Raw genomic sequence first — 8,115 nt, forward strand, 5'->3', positions numbered from 1 at the left:
TTTCCTTCTGCTCCTCGTTGGGTTCGACACTCTTACTTATCGAAAGGACTACGATAGATCCCCTATACTTGTGGGTCATCAAGACTCTATTCTGGCACCGTTGCCGGGGAGTGAAGCGCCTTTGGTAAGTGGAATTTGGTAAGGACAAATTTATATAGTGTGCTGAAATTTACTGTCACTTGTTACTATGGAACATAATCCTTTGAGGGGCTTGTTCGGGGTATCTTCACCTCGACCAGTAGAGCAAAGAGTTGCTCCTCAACCTACTGAACCTACTGAAAATGTTTACTTTGAAATTCCTTCGGGTATGATAGAGAAACTGCTAGCTAATCCTTTCACAGGTGATGGAACATTGCACCCCGATTTGCATCTAATCTATGTGGATGAAGTTTGTGGATTATTTAAGCTTGTAGGTATGCCCGAGGATGTTGTTAAGAAGAAGGTCTTCCCTTTATCTTTGAAGGGAAAGGCGTTGACATGGTTTAGGCTACGTGATGATATGGGATCATGGAACTACAACCGATTGAAATTGGAATTTCATCAGAAGTTTTATCCTATGCATCTTGTTCATCGTGATCGTAATTATATATATAATTTTTGGCCTCGCGAAGGAGAAAGCATCGCTCAAGCTTGGGGGAGGCTTAAGTCAATGTTATATTCATGCCCCAATCCTGAGCTCTCAAGAGAAATTATTATTCAAAAAATTTATGCTCGGCTTTCTCTCAATAATCGCTCCATGCTCGATACTTCTTGTACTGGTTCTTTTATGATGAAGACTATTGAATTCAAATGGGATTTATTGGAAATAATTAAATGCAACTCTGAAGATTGGGACCTCGACGAAGGTAAGGAGTCAGGTATAACACCTAAGTTTGATTGTGTTAAATCTTTTATGGATACCAATGTTTTCCGTGAGTTTAGCACTAAATATGGACTTGACTCTGAGATAGTAGCTTCTTTCTGTGAATCCTTTGCTACTCATGTTGATCTCCCTATGGAGAAGTGGTTTAAATATAGTCCTCCCATTGAAGTAAAAGTAGTTGCACCTATTAAAGTTGAAGAAGAGACTATCACTTATAATGATCCTATTGTTCCTACTGCTTATATTGAGAAATCACCTTTCCCTGTTAGAATAAAGGACCATGCTAAAGCTTCAACTGTGGTCAACAAAAGTAATATTAGGACACCCAAACCCCCTGAGCAAATTAAAGTTGAACCTAGTATTGCTATGGTTAAAGATCTCTTGGCTGATAATATTGATGGGCATGTTATTTACTTCTGTGATGAAGCTGCTAGAATTGCTAGACCTGACACTAAAAATAAAAATAAACCTGTGGTAGGCATGCCTGTTATTTCTGTTAAAATAGGAGATCATTGTTATCATGGCTTGTGTGATATGGGTGCTAGTGCAAGTGCAATACCTCATTCCTTATACAAAGAAATTATGCATGATATTGCACCTGCTGAGATAGAAGAAATTGATGTTACAATTAAGCTTGCCAATAGATATACTATTTCACCAGTTGGGATTGTTAGATATGTTGAAGTCTTGAGTGGGAAAGTTAAATATCCTGCTGATTTTCTTGTTCTTGGTTGCCCACAAGATAACTTCTGTCCCATTATATTTGGCAGGCCCTTCTTGAATACTGTTAATGCTAGGATAGACTGCGAAAAGGATGTTGTTACTATTGGTTTAGGGGATATGTCTCATGAGTTTAATTTTGCTAAATTCCGTAGACAACCCCGTGATGAGGAATTGTGTAAGTGCATCTAGTGCCACCCCTAGTTGGTTTTGGAGTATTGACAACAAACCTGGTTGAGGGACTAATGTGTTTGTGAGAATTGCAGGATAACACAGGTAGTAGTCCCTCATTGATTCGGCTACCGGAGATGACCCCTAAAAATGTATGAAGACATTGAAGACAATGGTGGTATGTGAAGATATTCACATTGAATACTATGACTAGAGAAGACATCGCGTGAAGACTATGGAGCGCGAAGACTTAGTTGTTTTGTTGTTTCCTTTTCTTCTTTGTTGAGTCATAGGAACCACCGCACTGTTAAGTGGGGTCTCAGTGAAGAAAGTCAGAGTGACTGAAGTGATGCTCAACCAAATCCTATGTCTTTGAGCGAAGACAATGAGAGCAAATCCTATCCAGAGCTGGATGAGTCAGCTTTACTTGTAGCCCAAGTCAAGCTGCCGCGTGTGTTTGAAATCGGACCGTTGGAACATGTGTCAGTTCCTTAGTGACCCAGGGTCATTTCGGACAAATCAGGTTGGGTTGCCTAGTGGCTATGAATATCCCACCCCCTACACCATAAATTGGTGGCTGCTCAGAGTTGGTGCACGGCTATTGTCGTTTGAGAGCAACCCACCTCTGGAGCCTTTGAGAGAGAGAAATCCTTGCGAGGACAAAGCCCAAACACCCAGAGCCAAAGAGTGTTAGGCATCACTGAAGTCTTTCTGTCCGCGTGACCTGAAGACTTGTTAAACTTGAGGACTGTGAATCCTCCAGCCGGTTAGGCATCGCGTTCTGAGCATCCAAGAGTCATTGTGGATCGCCGGTGAAGGAAGTCTGTGAAGGTTTGGAAGTCTACCTTGAAGACTTACCAGAGTGATTGGGCGAGGACTGGGTGTCCTTAGCTCAAGGGGAATAAGGTGAAGACACGGTCTTCTGAGTTGAATCTCAGCCTCCCTAACCAGACGTACAGTTGTCACAGCTACTGGAACTGGTCCAACAAATCCTATTTCCTCACCAAGTGACTGGTTCTATCCTCTCCCTCTCTTTACTTACAGTTTGTCTTCGTGAAGTCATTGCCTGCTTGCACTACCTGTTTGACTTCACTGTGTGACTACTGTCGTTGTTTAGCTTCATACTATCTTCCATCCTGATCTTTACTACCTAGCTGCTATTAGTCTTCGTGCTTTCACTTCATTGAATACTTGACTATGGCTTGCTTAGTGTAGTCTACCTTCCGCTGCATATCAATAGGTTCATTTCTATTGTTTTTCTTCAAAACTCTCATGTTTTGAAGACTTTCATAAAAATCGCCTATTCATCCCCCCCTCTGGTCGATAACTAGCACTTTCAAATTGCTTAGTAAAGATGAAATTATTGGTCTTGCTTCTATTGTCATGCCTCCTAATGATCCTTTAGAACAATATTTGCTAGAACATGAAAATGATATGTTTATGAATGAAAGAAGGGAAATAGATGAAGTATTCTTTAAGCAGGGACCTATGTTGAAACACAATTTGCCTGTTGAAATCCTAGGGGATCCTCCTCCACCCAAGGGTGATCCCGTGTTTGAGCTTAAGCAATTACCTGATACTCTTAAATATGCTTATCTTGATGAAAAGAAGATATATCCTGTTATTATTAGTGCTAACCTTTCAGAGCATGAAGAAAAGAAATTATTGAAAACTCTGAAGAAGCACCATGCTACTATTGGATATACTCTTGATGATCTTAAGGGCATTAGTCCCACTTTATGCCAACACAAAATAAAACTGGAAAAGGACGCTAAACCGGTTGTTGATCACCAGCGATGGTTAAATCCTAAGATGAAAGAAGTGGTAAGAAAAGAAATACTAAAGCTTCTGGAGGCAGGTATAACTATCCCGTTGCTGATAGTCAGTGGGTAAGTCCTGTCCATTGTGTCCCTAAGAAGGGAGGTATTACCGTTGTTCCTAATGATAAAGATGAATTGATCCCACAAAGAATTGTTACAGGTTATAGGATAGTAATTGATTTCCGCAAATTAAACAAAGCTACTAAAAAGGATCATTACCCCTTACCTTTTATTGATCAAATGCTAGAAAGATTATCCAAACATACACATTTTTGCTTTCTAAATGGTTATTCTGGTTTCTCTCAAATACCTGTGTCAAAAGTGGATCAAGAAAAGACCACTTTTACTTTCCCTTTCGGTACCTTTGCTTATAGATGTATGCCTTTTGGTTTATGCAATGCACCTACTACCTTTCAAAGATGCATGATGGCTATATTCTCTGATTTTTGTGAAAAGATTGTTGAGGTTTTCATGTATGATTTTTCCGTATATGGAACTTCTTTTGATGATTGCTTGAGCAACCTTGATCGAGTTTTGCAAAGATGTGAAGAAACTAATCTTGTCTTGAATTTAAGGTATGAGCTGGTAGTCTGTAACATAGCTACACCCTGCATCGGGGAATTTATTGGGCCAGGTAAATAATTCTTTAGTTTAGATCAAACTCTCCAGATCTCGGAAATCAACATCAGAAAATTGGGAAAGTTACGAACACTAACAAATCCATGTTGCAAAAATGAAGGCCATGTATCCTATCCAATCTGGCACTCCTCTAACCCACCGCTTCAGCTCCAAATGGTCCCCCGGCCGCCCGGCGTCATACCGCTACGACGCTGTCGTCTGCCGCCAGACAGGACACGGCCGAACCGCGAGGCCAATGCAGCAGTTTCTCACGCCCCCGAATCAATCCGATGTCAGTCCTTGGGCTCATGGCGTGGTGGCCTCCTCCATAATGGGGTCAGCATTCAGAGGGAGGAATCAAAGACAATGAAAAAAGAGAGTTGGGGGATGGAAGGAACGGGAACCTTACGAGCCGAGGGAGGGGAAGTCACGGGAGTCGCGCCAGCCATGGAGGATCTGAGGTGACCGCCACTGCCACAATAGCGCCGCCTCCGCAAACTATGCTTCCGATCATCCACCACAGCGACCGAGGCCAGCCGCCGCTCACCACGCCATCCCGGCTGCCCCGTTGAGGCGTTGACCATCACACAGTCGAGCCCAATCGCCGCCGCTGGAACCGCTCTCATTATCTAACCAGAATAAAACTGGGATGTGGCTGGCTTGTAATCCCTGGACCACTTTTTTTTCTACTCCATCCATCCCACGACGTGTGACATTCAGAGGCATGGGTGTTGTAACTTCGATGTAAAATTACCTCCAACAGGGACAAAAGGTTACGACAGAGGAGCCAGGATGGGCCGATGGGGTGCGGTGGGATCGGGAGCAATGAAACTTTGGCTGGGTCGGTTGACGAGGGTGAGGAATAATTTATTCTTCACCCTAGGTGTCTAATAGACTTTCTATATATATATATATATATATATATATATATATATATATATATATATATATATATATGTTGTTATAAGAATGATCATGATGCCTTCATGTCCGTATTTTATTTTATCGACACCTCTATCTCTAAACATGTGGACATATTTATCGTTGTCGGCTTCCGCTTGAGGACAAGCGAGGTCTAAGCTTGGGGGAGTTGATACGTCCATTTTGCATCATGCTTTTATATCGATAAAGCTAAAGTTGATGCTATTGAAAAGATGTCGTGTCCCAAGGACATTAAAGGTATAAGAAGTTTCCTCGGTCATGCCGGTTTTTATAGGAGGTTCATCAAGTACTTCTCAAAAATTTCTAGGCCTCTGACTAATCTCTTACAAAAAGATATCACTTTTGTCTTTGATGATAATTGTGTAGAAGCATTTCAAATACTTAAGAAAGCTTTGATTTCTGCACCTATTGTTCAGCCACCTGATTGGAATTTACCCTTTGAAATTATGTGTGATGCTAGTGATTATGTTGTAGGTGCTATTCTAGGACAAAGAATTGATAAGAAATTAAATGTTATCCAATATGCTAGTAAAACTCTAGACAGTGCCCAGAGAAATTGTGCTACTACTGAAAAAGAATTTTAGCAGTTGTATTTGCTTGTGATAATTTCAGACCTTATATTGTTGATTCAAAAGTAACTGTTCACACTGATCATGCTGCTATTAAATATCTTATGGAAAAGAAAGATGCTAAACCTAGACTTATTAGATGGGTTCTCTTGCTACAAGAATTTGATTTGCATATTATTGATAGAAAGGGAGATGAGAACCCCGTTGCAGACAACTTGTCTAGGTTAGAAAATGTTCTTGATGACACACTACCTATTGATGATAGCTTTCCTGATGGACAATTAGCTGTCATAAATGCTTCTCATACTGCTCCATGGTATGCTGATTATGCTAATTACATTGTTGCTAAATTTATACCACCTAGTTTCACATACTAGCAAAAGAAAAAGTTTTTCTATGATTTAAGACATTACTTCTGGGATGACCCACACCTTTACAGAGAAGGAGTAGATGGTGTTATTAGACGTTGTGTACCTGAGCATGAACAGGAACAGATCCTACGCAAGTGACACTCCGAGGCTTATGGAGGACACCACACTAGAGATAGAACTGCACATAAGGTATTGCAATCCGGTTTTTATTGGCCTACTCTCTTCAAAGATGCACGTAAGTTTGTCTTGTCTTGTTACGAATGTCAAAGAATTGGTAATATTAGTAGACGTCAAGAAATTCCTATGAATTATTCACTTGTTATTGAACCATTTGATGTTTGGGGCTTTGATTGTATGGGACCGTTTCCTTCCTCTAATGGGTATACACATATTTTAGTTGCTGTTGATTACGTTACTAAGTGGGTAGAAGTTATCCCAACTAGTAGTGCTGATCATAACACCTCTATTAAGATGCTTAAAGAAGTTATTTTTCCGAGGTTTGGAGTCCCTAGATACTTAATGACTAATGGTGGTTCACATTTTATTCATGGTGATTTTCGTAAAATGCTTGCTAAGTATGACGTTAATCATAGAATTGCATCTCCGTACCATCCACAATCTAGTGGTCAAGTAGAATTGAGTAATAGAGAGCTCAAATTAATTTTGCAAAAGACTGTTAATAGGTCTAGAAAGAATTGGTCTAAGAAACTTGATGATGCATTATGGGCCTATAGAACTGCATATAAAAATCCTATGGGTATGTCTCCGTATAAAATGGTTTATGGAAAAGCATGTCACTTACCTCTCAAACTAGAACATAAGGCATATTGGGCCATTAAAGAGCTCAATTATGATTTCAAACTTGCCAGTGAGAAGAGGCTATTTGACATTAGTTCACTTGATGAATGGAGAACCCAAGCCTATGAGAATGCCAAATTGTTTAAAGAAAAGGTTAAAAGATGGCATGACAAAAGGATAAAAAAAGCGTGAGTTTAATGTAGGTGATTATGTGTTGCTATTCAACACTCATTGAAGATTTTTTGCTGGAAAACTTCTCTCTAAATGGTAAGGTCCTTACGTTATCGAGGAGGTCTATCGTTCCGGTGCCATAAAAATCAACAACTTCGAAGGCACAAATCCGAAGGTGGTGAACGGTCAAAGAATCAACATTATATCTCAGGTAATCCCATAAATGTTGAAACTAATGTTATTGAAACCGTAACCCTAGAGGAATACATAAGGGACACCTTCCAGAACATTTCAGACTCCGAAAAGGAATAGGTATGTGGTACGGTAAGTAAACTGACTCCAAAATAGTTCTAATGGCAATTTTTCTCCGTTTTGGAATATTTAAGAAAATAGGAAAATAAGAAGTAGTCCGGGAAGGACACGAGGCGTCCACGAGGGTGGAGGGCGCGCCCTACCCCCCTAGGCGCGCGCCCCTGCCTCGTGGGCACCTCGTGTGCTCTCCGAACTCCGTTTTCTTGCACGATACTTCTTTTGGCCGATAAAAAATCATTATATAATCTCCTGAAGGTTTTGAACCTCGTATCATGCAAATATCCTCTGTTTTTGTTTCGAGCTGTTTTACCGCAGATTAGAGCAAGATGTCTTCTCAAGAGTCAGTCGGGGAGAGTTGGGTGTCTCATCCGACACCGGGACCAGGAGCAAACAGCGATGCTGACCACTTTGGGCCATCAACGGAGGAAGAGATGGAGGCCGACTTGAAAAGGATAGTTGCCATGGAGGAGGATCAAGAACTTACTTCTCATTTCTGAGCCGGATTCACGATGGGGGAACTACATAGCTCAGCTATTCCAAACTCAGTTATCCCTTCCAATGTTAGATTCCTTTATTATGAAATATGAAAAAGAGTGTCACTTGTTCTCCCGTAGCTATGCAACATCCATGGGTGAAAGGAGCTTTAGCCGTCACGGGTAAGCTCCGTAAGGAAATAATGGACCTCAAGCAGCAAGTCAATAAGCTCGAGGAGGAGAATCTTATCCTGAGGGGCATCATCGCCAAGAATATCACTTCACCAC

This window comes from Triticum aestivum, chromosome 6D (genome assembly GCF_018294505.1).
Source record: "Triticum aestivum cultivar Chinese Spring chromosome 6D, IWGSC CS RefSeq v2.1, whole genome shotgun sequence".
Classification (NCBI taxonomy): domain Eukaryota; kingdom Viridiplantae; phylum Streptophyta; class Magnoliopsida; order Poales; family Poaceae; genus Triticum; species Triticum aestivum.